Here is a 15,807-nt window from a genome sequence, read left to right as displayed (position 1 = left end):
CTAACCATTAGCTAACAACGAAAAGCGGCGAGATTGAATAAACCAAGGAACATGCTAAAACTGGCGCTAACGACAGGCTAGGCGGGCAAAACACACAGTATAAGAGCGTTAACTGAAAGAAAACAAAAGAGTAAAACCCGACGCTAACGGGAAGCTGGCCGGACAAAATTATACCAACCTCAACATACGCGTCTAAAAACTGACCAACAAAAGCCACAACCGCCTAAACACTGCTCTACACTGGAATTAAATATCAAAATGTACCATTTACCAAATTGTTCGAATTAGTTATCTGACTCCATTAAGGGAAAAATGAACAGGAAAGCCAACATTTTCACACGGGGGCAGATTTAATCTCCCTAACAATTAAACTAAGTGTACTCCATCGAAAACGGCTGAATTAGTGACGTTGGAGTCTCTGGGAAGCCCTCTTCTGAAGTCCTTTAACTTTCTCCTATTGGCCATCTTCTCCCCACATAATGGCTTGCCGACTCCTCCCATGGGCGCGCCAATGAAGCCCCCTTGGGCTTCACCATCTCGTAGACGAGCGTCCCGATGTCTGGGGTACTCAAAACAACACCGAGCGTTTCTGCGTCAACAGCGTCTGGATGTGCTGATTATCTTATCAGCCGTACGCTCCCGCCGTCCCTGTAAACAACATTTTCCACCAGGGTGCCCTGACCTCGCACCACAGCCCAGTCAGTGAATATCTTTTGCATTAAATGTCATTTGTATTCAATTGTATAAAATCCTTTATAGTCAACTGTATAAAATCCTTCAAGAGAAAACAAGCCAGATGGGTCGATTTTGAGACCCTCTGTATATTCGCAATGGTGCTGCTTTTTCTGTGCCTAATTGTAAAAAGAAATCTGTTTCGGAATACCTTTAAAACTTCACGCCAATAGTTAGTTTCCTAAACATGACATTTATCGTATCCTGCTCAGACATTCTCCCCTTTAAATTACTTTGTGAGACCATTGGAAATGTCAGCCGGCATTACTGTCATCGGGCAACGAGACTGGGCGTCCGCAGGGTAGGGTTTTCGGCGCCAGACATAGCTCAGCTCCTGCAGGTAGCAGCTGACATGACTATTAGTCTTTCTTCAGCTACTTGCAAGTGTCACAGTCGCCGCTGCACACTTGTCAGAGCTGCTCTGTGTGTTGTTTGAGGTGATTCATCTTCTTGCCAGCATCATTAACTTCTTTGTGAAAGGAACGAGCGAGGGAGACTCCAAACGAGGCGCCGCAAAGTTTCTCCGCCTCTCGCCACTTAAATTTCCTTTTCTGTAATCGGATTGAAAGTTTCTGGGTTTGTAATGTACCTGTCGAGCGAAGCCAATTGCTGTCCTTGTTATGGTGCAAGCAGATTTTTTTTTCTTTTCGAAATTACTTGTTTGGGCGTTTACAGTTTGGTCTGTGGCTTTTCATCATAAATTGTCTTAAGTCTCAGTGGACATACATTTTTAACAAGCTTCCATATAATGGAATCTTAATCGATGGACACCCAACACCTATTTACTCACAGCAAGACAGACAATTTGGTCGGGTATGTTCGGGTCTATTTGAATACTGATTTCTTTAGTTTGAATACCGAAGCAAAATTAGTTTAGTTCTTTTAATATTATGAGTACATCACTTGTTTGCATACTTGTCAAGCTAAGCCAATTGTTGCCCTGGTTATGATTGCCATTTTTTTCTTATAAAGTAAAAATAAACCCTACAATCGCAGCGCAGCACCTATTTACCTACAAGTAGATTTAAAACAAAAACAATGTGTTCAGGTGTATTCGAATTCTGCCTTTTTTAGTTTGAATACCAAAGCAACAAGAATTTTAGTTCTTTTAATATTTTTGAGTACGTGACTTGTCTGCATACCTGTCAAGCTCAGCTTTCCCTGTTATGATTGCAATTTTCCTTAAGCAAAAATAAACCTTACAATTACAGAGAAGCACCTATTTACTCACAGCATGATAGACTGAGTTGGATAAAAAATACAATTCATGTTAAACTGGTTTATTTTAGTGACCAATTAAAACAAACAAATAATTGTTTTAACATCTTTCTTAGTTCTTTCACCACTTGAAGTAAATTTATTATTGCTTATTGTATTAAATCAAATTTATTTGTAGAGCAATTTTAGCCAATAAATGGCCTCCAAAGGTACTGTGTAAAAACGTTCTGAGTACAATAAGACAACAAAATCCCACCCTTTATCCCCACCTAACAATCCAAACCACCTAATAAACGGACACACACTATAGTTAAAGTACCGTATTTTCCGCACTATAGGGCGCACCGGATTATAAGGCGCTACAATGGGAACGTCGACAAAACAGTCAGATAGTTCAGTCCAACTTATTACCCCCTTAACATTCCGAAGGCTTGCAAAGACGCAAATACCTGCCGAGAACACGTGCGGATGCGGTGTCCGTACGATGTCACTCAAACGCATCGTTCCATCATTTGGAAGGTTAAAGTCTTGGGATTCAAGAAATGCCAACCATTCCTTAGTTTCTATTTTCTTTTTCGCTCGCAACTTTACTGTGCATATGACAATAAACACTTGGAATTGAGTTTAATTCACTCAACTCATCACAGCAACATCAAGATCGTTCTAAAACAAGATACCGGGAAAATATAAAGCCGCATAGCTCACCTAAGTTCTCACGTTCAATAATGATACGCAATCATGGTCTTCTTACAACCGTGAGTGAAGTAAATACAGGAGTGTAAATTATTTGCAAATACAGACTAATAAAACATGTTTCTTTATGGCATACTTTAGCAAGCTTGCTAAGCTTGCTACGCCATTGCTAAACTCGGCCAATTGCAGGGTTTGTTTTGGCCATATAGCCAATCCGAGGCTCCGAATAACTTCAGCCAATAGTGATCGATTTAACGGATGATTGACACATCTTTTCCAGCCAATTGCAGGGTTTGTTTTGGCCCTCGAGCCAATTCAAGGCTCCAAATAACTTTAGCCAATAGCGATCGATTCAACGGATGATTGACACATCTTTTTCGGCCAATTGCAGGGTTTGTTTCGGCCCTCTAGCCTATCCGAGGCTCCGAATAACTTTAGCCAATAGCAATCGATTTAAATGATGATTGACACATTGGTTAGCCAATGAAACGCCGGTATATAAATCCCAGCATACACCGCGGACTACTCCACGTTTGGGGGAAAATCGAGTCGGCGGCTGTTGCGTAAGTTGCGAGACCTTGTGATTTAACGTTGAGCCATATATAAGGCGCACTGTATTATAAGGCGCATGGTCAGCTTTTGAAAAAAAATAAGACTTTTAGGTGCGCCTTATAGTGCAAAAAATACGGTATAAGAAAAACTAAATGAGTAGTGATAGAAAATAATATGATTATGGCAAGGCACAGACCAACCATGTGAGGAAAGGGAACTGAGGGTTGCTTATTCACACTGATGGGATGGCATCAGATGGCCTCAGGATATAATGTAGCAGTATAACAAAAAGAAAAATCCTAAACAAAAGTTGTTATACGTTGCACACAATTTAAAATTATGAAAAATAAATGTATATATAAAATGCAGTGAAGCAGTGTAAGTTGACTGGTAAATGGATGTTTCCAAATGATATAGAGTGTTACCTCAGAACTTGATCAGAATCCATTCCGAATCAGTGTTCAACTGCCGAATTGTTTGCATACCGAAACTTTTTTTGTCGTTGTCATTGACCACTTTATTGTCATATATGCTTACATAAGTATATAAACATATAAAAAATGTATAAGGTTTACAATAAAAAGTATGCAAAGTATAAGTCAGAATCTAAATAGTGCAGTAATGCATTGGTTAAATTTTATGACAAAAAGTAAAGATTGTATTTTACACATTATTTAAATAAGCCAAAACATTTCTACACATTGTGAAAGAGTTGTGAATGTTTTACTTCTTGATAATCACACTTAAAAAATGATCCCGGGTTACATTTATGCAGGTTTCCAGCTCTGATTTCAACACAGCCCGTGAAATTATCTTGGGAATTATATTGGCTAACCAAAGTGTCATTCAACATTTGAATCGGTCACTTGTGGCTAAAGATTTTTGGAACCAAAGTAGTTCATGAGATTTTTTTGCAATTAAGGCCCTCAAATTTGCAATTGACAGAGTGGTGTCGTTCAAAGTATCAGAGGCTAACGGCCGTATTGTAAATCATCTGACGAGTCTGTTTATTTTTAAAGGGGATCAATGGAGCCAAACAAACTCATTACAACAAGAATTGTCAAACGGTGCAGGAATGCTTTCAGGCAGATTTTTTTTTTTTATCCGTCTGCATTGTCTTATGTTTCGAAATAAATATTTTTACACTGTTGGATTGCCTGGACTCTTGTGAATGTAGGCAGACCGTTTTTGCGGGGAATTATGTCATGAATAGAATTTCACACCACTTTTGGGTGAGTTATACTGGCTTTATAATTTTTGAGTATCTTGTTCCAGACTGATCGTGATATTTCTGTGACGAGTGTATTTTGAAATGTTCATCATATCTTGCATCCCAAAAGTTTAAGCTTTCCTATAATATGTGGCATGAAGTGTTTCAGTGACTGGTGACATCGGAAAGAGTTTGTTTATCAACTGTCTGACGGTTAAGAAGTAATTGTGTCACATGACACTTTACTGTTAAGGTGTGTACCTTAACAGTAGTCAATTAAATGGGTAGATAATAAAGATTTGTAATAATTTCCTTCTTTAACTCGATTGATGTTCTCATTGTTTTTCTTTTTTCCTTCCCTTTGTCACAAACAGTCATGGGAGCTATTATTATAGGCAAAAAGGCAATAAAACCCACAAAACCGTAATAAAACGAGATGTGGTTCCTATTAAACACAATGGGGATGGCGCCGATTGAACAGGAAGAAAAGATCGGGTATTTCTTATGTAAAAGAAATACACTTTCCTCAACTTATTTATAATAAGAATAAATATTGGTATGATAAGTATTTTTGCCTAGTATTCAAATCAATGTATATTTCGTACCACCAGGCGGCACTAAACATTACACAATGTAATCCGTCAGGCAATTATTTAGTTGGACCTTAAAAATAACAAAGGCCTCAACACTTTCCCGCGTACTAAAAAAACAGAAAAGGAGAACATATCAAAACATCCCAGGCAATATCGTATTTATCATTTCCCCATTAACCTAACGAGTTTCCGTCTTTCGCCATTAATTAGTTCACGTGAGTTCAACTGCAGATATTTGCCGAGCAAGTATTCAATTAGAGACGCGTAAAGCTCCATCAAATTAACCTTTCTTTTCCACTACATTACGTACACGGGGCGTCAAACGCCAAATGAAGTTTTACTTTACGCAAGATGGCGGTACAAATTGCACGTAATGACGAATGAAGCCCAACTTGATGAAAAAGACTCAAAAAGGTTGAAATGTAGCATCAAATTTAGCTCATTAATGACACATACAATTCACATTTCCTGCCTCATTACATTGCACATTACCGGATACGCTCAGGAGCTGACGGAACTGGACTCCGCTCGCTCCCCTTTCCTATTTCCTAACTCTCGATTGAACTTATTTTCCCTCTGAATTGAAAGTGAATGAGTTGTACGCCATGCAGTCAGGTGGGGCTATGCCTTGCCTGCAGGGTTGGGTAGGGTTACTTTAACTGGATTACTTTCACTTACTTTTGGATTACTCCAATACGTAATATGCTAAAAAAAAAGACAAAAGAAACTAAATATGAATAAAATGACTCTTTTATTAGCATATTTGGTATTGGAGTCATGCCCCATGACCAAGCCTCTGGCTGATTGGTCGGCGCCGTCGTCGATGCAGATGCATAAAAGACAAAAGAAACTCAATTTTGTGCAGGCTTGGGGAGTAACGGAACACATGGAATGGCAAAAATGATGTCAGCAAGCTGTTTGGATTTATTTTTATTTTGTTTCTGTCGCCTTTTATGTTAGTTTTGCCGGAGATCAAAGAGATCAAAGCCAGGAGAGAAAGCTTACCACGTGTTGTGAGTCATCATTTGATTCATATTGAGTTTATTTTGTCTTTTCTTAGCATATTTGGTATTGGAGTCATCCAAAAGTAATTGAAAGTAATCCAGTTAAAGTAACCCTACCCAACCCTGGTCGCATTTTATGTTCGTTTTGCCGGAGATCAAAGAGATCAAAGCCAGGAGAGAAAGCTTACCACGTGTTGTGAGTCATCATTTGATTCATATTAAGTTTCTTTTGTCTTTTATTAGCATATTTGGTATTGGAGTTATCCAAAAGTAATTGAAAGTAATCCAGTTAAAGTAACCCTACCCAACCCTGGTCGCATTTTATGTTCGTTTTGCCGGAGATCAAAGAGATCAAAGCCAGGAGAGAAAGCTTACCACGTGTTGTGAGTCATCATTTTATTCATATTGAGTTTCGTATGTCTTTTATTAGCATATTTGGTATTGGAGTCATCCAAAAGTAATTGATAGTAATCCAGTTAAAGTAACCCTACCCAACCCTGGTCGCATTTTATGTTCGTTTTGCCGGAGATCAAGGAGATCAAAGCCAGGAGAGAAAGCTTACCACGTGTTGTGAGTCATCATTTGATTCATATTTAGTTTATTTTGTCTTTTATTAGCATATTTGGTATTGGAGTCATCCAAAAGTAACTGAAAGTAATCCAGTTAAAGTAACCCCACCCAACCCTGCTTGCCTGTATTCATGGGAATAGAGCTATATTTATTTCGGTGTTTAAGTTGCAATGCAAAATTATTTTTCACTTTTGAAGGAATTGACTCATGTACTATTGTACTTTTTTTACAACAATTCTTTCACAAGATAGCCATTTCTTTTTATTTCCTGATATATTTTGTTGCATAATATTAACATTTTTGGGGACTTATTTAGTCGGGTGTAAGATACAGAACTGTACTTAATCACATTTTTTAGTGGAAGTACAATGTTGGCAACAAGATTCACTTGATGTAATTGGAAATTATTTGAATGCAACACAAACTTTTTTTTCTTTTTTCCGTGTTTTTTTCTACTTTTTTTAAATTCCTTTAAAAAAATCTCATTGTGTTTATTTTTTCCGATCGTTACTTTTTTCTTTTTGTTCTCTATTTACCTTTTTTCTACATTTCTTTCTTTTCTTTTTTTTCTGGCTTTTTTAAAATTTTTCCTTCTTTTTCTCCTTCTTTTGTTCCTTTTTTCTCTCAGCTTTTCGCTACTTTTTCCATTTTGGTATTTTTTTTTTTTTGCTCTATTCCCCCCTTCCTTTAAGTCATTTTGTGCATAATTTTACACAATATTTGGTCATGTTGGGATTAAAGAAGCAAAATCAACCGAAGAGCCGCTTAGGACCCGTAAGAGCCGGTTTCTTTTTAGTGAGCCGAGCCAAAGAAGCCGGTTCCCCGACATTCTACTAACTTTACTCAACTTCGTTCTCCTTCGACTCGACTTCCAAATACCGCATTTAGGACACAACGTCAGGGGAACCCGTGTATTTTTATCTTTATGCATTGTAACTTTGACTTAAGTCGCTTCTTAATTAGTCATTTTGAGCTCTCATTTTTGTGCGCTGGCTTGATTTTCTTGTGCGCTGAGAATGTGCGAGCAGTGCGCAATTAGAGGGAATAGTGAGGCACGCAATTCTTTTGCCTCATGAAAGAGGGCGACAGTAAGACCAAGGATTCTGATTTGGTGCACACTTTAGCCCCAAACAATAAAAATAGACATAGTATTAACAAGCTAACAGCAAAGCTAAGTCATTCAGTATTTTATCTCCTTGCAAGGATTTTTTTCATAATAAAGGATTATCTATTGATTTATTTTATTCAATAAGCGTAGACTTCATTAATACACGAATATCAGACCATTAGTTTGTATATTGATTCTTGGCCTTGCTAATCAAACGATAAACACGATGCAGGTTCATTTATTTGTAAATCTAACTGTGCCTCGCCAGACACAAACCTCTTGATTGTTTTCCTGAAAGGTTTTTTTTTTTTTTTAAACGGTTTCATGACCTCCCCTCCAAAAGCTCACTCCGCTTTCCAGGAACTTGATAGCAAGTTATTATCCAATGTAGCATCCCTTTGAGAGGAACTGAAAAGTGGCAGAGTCCCCTTGTGTGGAGCGCTTATTAAGCCTCTTCAGCAGGGGTGTCAAACTGATTTTAACTCGGGGGCCACAAGATAGAACAAACATTCTGTCGAGGGCCGGACTAGTAGATTAGAGAGAAAGAAGAGAGAGAGAATATTAGAGAGAAAGAAGATAGAGAGAGAGAGAGAGAGAGAGAGAGAGAGAGAGAGAGAGAAGAGAGAGAGAGAGAGAGAGAGAGAGAGAGAGAGAGAGAGAGAGAGAGAAAGGATAAAAAGTCGTGAGAGGGGGAAAAGAAAGGGAGAGGAAGAAAGAAATCCAAAGAGAAATAGAAATACAGAAGGAGAGAAAAGAGAACAGAGAGAAAAGGAAAAAAGGATGTTAGAGCAAAAGACACAGAGAGAGAAAGAGACAAAGAGCAACAAAGGAAGAGAAAAAAAGAGACACAGAGAGTGAAAGAGACAGAGACAGAGTGGGAGAAAAGGGGTGGAAAAGAAAGAGAGAGAGAGAGAGAGAGAGAGAGAGAGAGAGAGAGAGAGAGAGAGAGAGAGAGAGAGAGAGAGAGAGAGAGAGAGAGAGAGAGAGAGAGAGAGAGAGAGAAATAAATACAAGTACAGTGTCTTTGTTCGAGGCACCTGGCTTTGGCAACATCAAATGGACATATTTCAACTTGCTGCTTGTTTTTCTCTTGCGCTTCTCTGAGTGTTGTCTCGCGGGCCGGATTCAATCCCTTAGCGGGCCTGATCTGGCCCGCGGGCCGCCTCTTTGACACCTGTGCTCTTCAGGAACGCTGAAGACACTCATTCAACCTCGGAGATTTTCGCAAAAAAAAAAAGCACAAAGCTTCAAATTCAGTTCTGATTCTGCCGTGAATATGTGACACGTTCGGCTTTAAACCTGTTAGCAGCGTTAGGCCTTGTCATATTTATTGCGCCTCACCAGCAACAAATTTATCCTACACTTGAAGTGGAACAAATATAAACAGTAAAGAATGCAATGAATAACGATCAGCATTAAACAAGAGACAGTGAGTTTAATACATTAAATCTTACTCTCACAACCTGAGGCAACTGGTCAAGTAGACATAGGCCTACCTGTCAAGCTGTACGTTTTTGCCGTACAAAATATGTTTATAATGCATTTTAAGACGTGTACGACGTACAAGAAAATCTGTACGGAAAAACGCAAAATTTTCAATGTTGGGGACCATCCGACTATCACGAAACGGCAAATCAATCGAGTCAAACGAGTTCGCCGCGGTAGCCTCTATCTCGGTATGTTTTTTTTCCGTTGCAAACGAAGCGAGCGATTTGATGCTACTGTGCGCATGGGTCTGCCGCCTCGGATTTCATGTGGCAGTTATGTAGTGAAAGGAAGTCCGTCTCTTTTTAGAGAACCGGATTTTTCGGCTCAACTCATTAAAGAGAGACGGCTCTCAAACGGCTCACTTGCTTTGATGCATTATATTACTAATTAGGATGTTGTATAAAGAATTTAAGAAAAAAGGAAGTATAAAAGGAGAAAATGAAAAATGACAGGTTTGTGGTTGTCGCTTTAATCAGTATATTACCAACAATAATTTACTGCAGAAAATGAATTCATAATTTGAATAAGAAAATTCTACTTAATTATATTTGCAAGTATTTTTTCCTTCTACAGTGAACGTCCAAGCTACTTAATTTTTGAACTTTTTAAAAATAAACATCATTCATGTCGAGCAACTCAGTATCCAACAAAAAAATGTATTTAACAATATATATGATAGAACAAAACACATGTACAATATAACATGTTAAACTACATAAATAAACACATTTGGAAAAAAAATATGGTGTAAGATTATTTTGTATTTTGTAAGGGAAAATACAACATTTTGTAAAAGGGCATGGAGAATATAAAGTGAGTTTCACTCTATGAAATGAATCGATTTCTAGTCAGACAACTGCTCATGTATAAATATACTACTCTACTTCAAGTATTTTCACACAACAAAAGTACAGCTCAACAATATGAAGTGTGTTTAAAATAAATACACCAAACTCGCACAACCTGACAGTCAAGTAAAAATAGGCAACTACACTTCAAATATTTTGTTCACAACAAAAGTTAACAGTAAAACAATATAAAGTGACTATCCAATCCCGCTCACGATGTGAGGTTATGCGCTTAATAACATAAGAACTACATTACCCATAATACCACATTCTTACTGAGCATTCTTAGTGTGCCCCCTGACACGAAAGTGACCACGTCGGTTGTTAGCATATTGAAATGTGCCACTGTAGACATGAGTTTATTTGTTTCCCTATATGTCTCTTGGAAACATTTCAATTTTAATATCTATTTACCGTAAATTCCGGACTATAAGCCGCTACTTTTTCCCCTAACTTTCAACCCTGCGGCTTATTCAGTGATGCGGCCAATTTGTGTAATTTTTCTAACAGCCCCTAGCGGCGCTCGAGTGTTGCTACCATTAACTGCCCTGTCAAAGCTATATTTTTATCATTAAAGCTTTGAAAACTCTCTCGGTGTACCGTCTTTCTTTGTAAGAATGTGTAACCCATGTATAATATGTATTTGCAACTGTATATTTTTGTAATGTAATTATTTGTATTTATTTTAGACTCTTTTTCTGATATGTTTTGCACGGATGAACGAAAAATGAGGGGCGGAACAAACGCGGGGTGCCGAGTTTAAGTGGGGACCGCTAAATGTGAGGGACAGACAAGGAAAGAAGAGGGGGTAAAAAGTTGGTTAAAGAAAAAGGAGTTGCGTGAGTAAATGTGTTCATCTGATATATTTTTCCCACCCTTACCTTTGGAAATATGCACTTTTTTCCTTGGATTACTTTCAACGGGACCCGGACTCTGCAGGTCTGCATCAAACCTTAAGTACCGGTATCATTTTCCATTCATTTTGCCGGCTGTGATTTTTAGACTGTGGACTTTAATGAAGGACATTTAGTTTCAATCGCGGGACTTGGAGTCTGGTTTAAGTTAATTTTGTGTTTGTGTTACATGTTTGAATGTGGGCGCATGCGGCTTATAAACAGGTGCGGCTTGTGTATGTACAAAATCGGTTTTCCTCTTAAAATGTAGTGGGTGCGGCTTATAGTCAGGTGCGCTCTATAGTCCGGAATTTACGGTACTTATATACATCATACTATTCACTTGCTGCCTCAATGTGCCCGTGTGTCTGGTCGTGTTTTCGGAGCAGGACGTTTATCGGCCCCGCCCCAAAACATACACAAAGGAGCAGAGAGAATCGAAATGAGAGGGGACACGTTGTTTATTTCATCCAAACATTGAGTCGTGTTCCAAAGTTGTCCAGGCGACAGTGGCATTTATACTGTGTTCTGTCAGCGATGATGTGTTGTTTTTCTCTAGCCGGGCGCTCGATTCGAGTTGCCCTGACCCAGCCAAATTCTTCTCAGTTGAGCAAATAGTTGGAGTCGCCCTGACCCGGCCAAAGTCCCGTCAGTTACGCAACTTCCAAATGTTTCTACTTTTATTCCACAATAGTGTTAAATGATATTGTATTGCCAAGGGCCTTGCCAGGCCAGCTGCAACATTTCCAGCAACAGGGGGAGAAAAAGGTCATGGGGCGTTCCCACTTATCCATGGCTGCCTCCTTTTCTAGCCACGCCCATTTCTTATAAAAACACCGGCTCTGCATTTTGACATTGTCAAGATCCCACATGGTGCAGAAAGACAGATTAGTACAATCAACGGTTGTTCTTTGTTTGGGCAGGGTTTGGTACTTGAAAAGTTGGGCAGTGAGGCGACAATCCATGACTTCATCATGCGGTACTCATGATCCGGAATGGCAGGCAAAACATTCAGTAAACTGGATAAAGACCTCAGACAAGAGTGTTTAGGACTTGATGAGAAAAACAACAAAATAGCAAGAAATCAAGGTGATGGAGTACTGATAAAGGAAAGAGGAAGAGTTGTGACTGGAGGGAAAACTGTGGGGAAATAATTCAAGTCACCACAGCTGTGAGGAAGTCAATTGAACCTAGGAGTGAATGGCCAAATCAGGTAAGAGAGAAAGGACAGAGAGAGAAAGAGCGAGAGATAGTGATAGAAGAGAGCAGAGAGAGTGACAGGAGAGGGCAGAGAGACTGTGGACAGAAAGAGAAACAGAAATAGGAGAGAGGACAGAGGACAGAGGACAGAGAGACTATGGTAAATGATTTAGGGAGCGAGAGAAATAAGAGAGTGGGTGACGAAGAGACATGGATAAAGAGAGAGACAGGGCAGAAAGATAGTAGAGAGGACAGAGTGAGAGAGAGAGAGTGATAGAAGTGAAGACAGAAAGAGAAATAGGCAAGAGGACAGAGAGAGAAAGCAATAGGATAGATAGAGGAATGAGATAGTATAGAGGACATAGAGAGAAAATAGAGATAGGATAGAGGACAAAGAGAGACAAGGGACATAGGGAATCAACAGAAATCAAAACAATGCTTTCAGGCGGACACCTAGCTCTGTCTGTCTTCACAATCCCAGAGTATATTTTTTATTTTATTTATTTTTGTAAAAATGTACACATAAATCCGGCGGCACAGTTCTAGAGGTCAAGGGTTCAAATTCAGACTTCCTGTGCGGAGTTTGCATGTTCACCCCATGTTTGTGTGGGTTTCCTCCGAACATGCATGTCAGGTTAATTGACCAGTCCAAACTGTCCCTAGGTGTGAATGAGGGAGTGAGTTGTCTGTCCCGGTGGTCCCTGCCAGTCCAGGGTGTCCCCCTGCCGACTGCTTGAAGATAGCTGGGATGGGCCCCTGCACCCCTGAACCCTCGTGAGCATGAGCAGTGCATAGAACAAAAGAATGGATAAACAGAAATCCTTGCTCCAGGATTTTTTTTTGTCTTGCAACCTGGATGTTGATTATGAAGGATTTTATACATTTGACTATAAAGGATTTTATACGATTGAATACAGGTTAGATTTATTGAGTTTAATGCTGTATTTATTTAATGACTGTGCCTTTATTCAATGAGCAGAGAAAGTTCAGGGCACCCTGGTAGGAAGTATTGTTTACAGGAATGGCGGGAACGTAAGGCTGATGAGATGATCAGCACATCCAGACGCAGAAAGGCCCTGATGTCGGAGGGCGGCAAGGGGAGTTTTGAGAAACCCTCTCCGTTGTTTTGAGGAACCACAGTTATCGGGGCGCTGGAAAATGTGAAGCTCACGTTGGGCTTTGTTGGCGCGCCCATGGGAGGAGTCGGCACACCATCTTACAGAAAAGCATGGGCTGAGAGAAAAAGCTGGAGGACTTCTGAGGAGGGCTTCACAGAGACTCCAACGACACTAATTCGGCCATTTTCGATGGAGTACACTTAGCTAAATTGTTAATGAAATTAAATCTGCCCCCGTGTGAAAATGTCGGCTTTCTTGGTCATCTTTTCCATCAAGAAACGAGCGCGCATAAATTGTTGGGTGAACGTAAGTTGTTTTTGGTTAATGGAGTCAGATAACTCATTCGAACGATTTGGTGAACGGTACATTTTAAAATTTCATTCCCAACAATTAGAATAGAGAAGAAAATGCTCTTCTACTTCGGTAGGCAATAACACACCATTCATGTAATACCCAGATAGCTTTCCCCATTCTAATCCCCAAACCATAATTTGGATTATCAGACTCTCATACGAGCGGTCTTTTAATCCCAGAATTGCCGAACTAAAACACTAAACGCAATAATGAGGTCGAAGTATGTTCCGAAAAAGCCATAGAAGACGCTCCTGGGAGGACGGCGGCCCCGTGTTTGATATAGAGCAGGGGTGTCCAACTCATTTTAACTCGGGGGCCACACGATAGAACAAACATTCTGTCGGGGGCCGGACGAGTAGATTGAAAAGAAAAAAAAAAGAGAGATAAAGAAATAAGAGAAAGAGGGAGGGAAAAGAAGAGAGAGAGGGAGAGAGCGTGAGAAACAAAAGATAAAAAGTCATGAGAGAGGGGGAAAAGAAAGAGAGAGGAAGAAAGAAATCCAAAGAGAAAAAGAAAGACAGAAGGAGAGAAAAGAGAAAAGAAAGCGCAAAGGGTAGGAAGAAAGAAAGAGAAAAGGAAAAAAAAGTCGCCCTGACCCGGCCAAAGTCCCGTCAGTTACGGAAGTCAAGTCATTTTTATTTGTGACGCCCTTAATCACAAAGAGTCTGAAAGGGCTGCACAGGTTATTGCACGGACTAATATTTCAGACTATTATTACACCATCCCCTGATCTGGAACCAACATGAGGGCAAGGAAAAACTCAAAAACCTCAACATGAGGAAAATGAAGAAACCTTGAGAAGGGACCGCACATGTGGTAATCCCCCTTTCAGGATGACCAGGCTGCAATGGATGTTGCAATTACAAAAAGTACAGAGATATTGTCAAAAAAAAAAAAATTAGAGCAAAATAAGTTAAAAAGACACAGAGAGAGAAAGAGACAAAGAGCAACAAAGGAAGAGAAAAAGAGAGACACAGAGAATGACAGAGACAGAGAGTGGGAGTAAAGGGGTGGAAAAGAGAGAGAGAGAGAGAGAGAGAGAGAGAGAGAGAGAGAGAGAGAGAGAGAGAGAGAGAGAGAGAGAGAGAGAGAGAGAGAGAGAGAGAGAGAGAGAGAGAGAGAGAGAGAGAGAGAGAGAGAGAGAGAGAGAGAGAGAGAGAAATAAATACCGGTACAAGTACAGTGTCTTTGTTCGAGGCACCTGGCTTTGGCAACATCAAGTTGACATACAGTGGAACCTCGGTTCTCGACCATAATCCGTTCCAGAACCCTGTTCGAAAACCGATTTGTTCGATCACCGAAATCACTTTTCCCATTCAAAATAATGTAAATCGTTTTAATCCGTTCCAACACCCTCAATGTTTACCTTGAATGTTTAACGTAAACATAAAGCTAACCCAGGCTAATCGTACGTTCGCGTTACCGTAATCTTCCGTATGAAAGATTACGCTAACATGAACGTGGAAAAACAAAAAAAAGGATAAAGAATAGAATTATGCATAGGATTTCTTACCTTTGTGGTGGTCAGCAGAAGACGCAGGTGGACGGTGGGGAGAGGGATGGAGGAGGAAGGAAAATTATTGTTTGGAAGGATGTTCTTTTCTCTTAACATATCCAAACTAATGACACTTGGTTCTGCCTTCTTTTTAGCACTTTTCATAATTAGGGGCTAAAACACTTGGTACACCTACCAGTATATTCAAAGCGAAAGCAAAACGAAGCACGTCCGCACGCGATAACAGTCGGTCAGGAAAAGAGCGGTCTACACCCGTACGCCGCTCAGCATGGCACCCTAGCGTACGCACTCACGCATTACTGGCGTTCGAACTCCAATTTTTTGACCGAAAGAATTTCTCGAAATCTTTGGTCGGACTCCGATTTGTTCGAACTGAGAGGCGTTCGAAGACCGAGGTTCCACTGTATTTCAACCTGCAGCAATGTTCCCTGTAATTTCCCTTACGGGTCTGAGCGTTCACACAAAGTCGGTGAGCAACGCTTGAAACAACAGTGAGCAACCATAATCCCAAGTGTGGCAAGATAATTCATTATCAAACATGTCCAAAACTTGACATCGAGTTACATTTTGCTGAGTTTCCGGCAATGCAAAAAATGTTTTTACTTTTGAATGAATTGACTAATGTATTATTGCAAAGATTGTAAGGCCTACAAACGTCATTTGTTTTTACAACAATTCTTTCACAAGATATCCATTTCTTTTTATTTCCT

The sequence above is a fragment of the Urocampus carinirostris genome, chromosome 14 (assembly GCF_059441175.1).
Source record: "Urocampus carinirostris isolate Australia breed hairy pipefish chromosome 14, RoL_Ucar_1.0, whole genome shotgun sequence".
NCBI lineage: Eukaryota > Metazoa > Chordata > Actinopteri > Syngnathiformes > Syngnathidae > Urocampus > Urocampus carinirostris.
Note: the sequence above shows the minus strand (reverse complement) of the source record.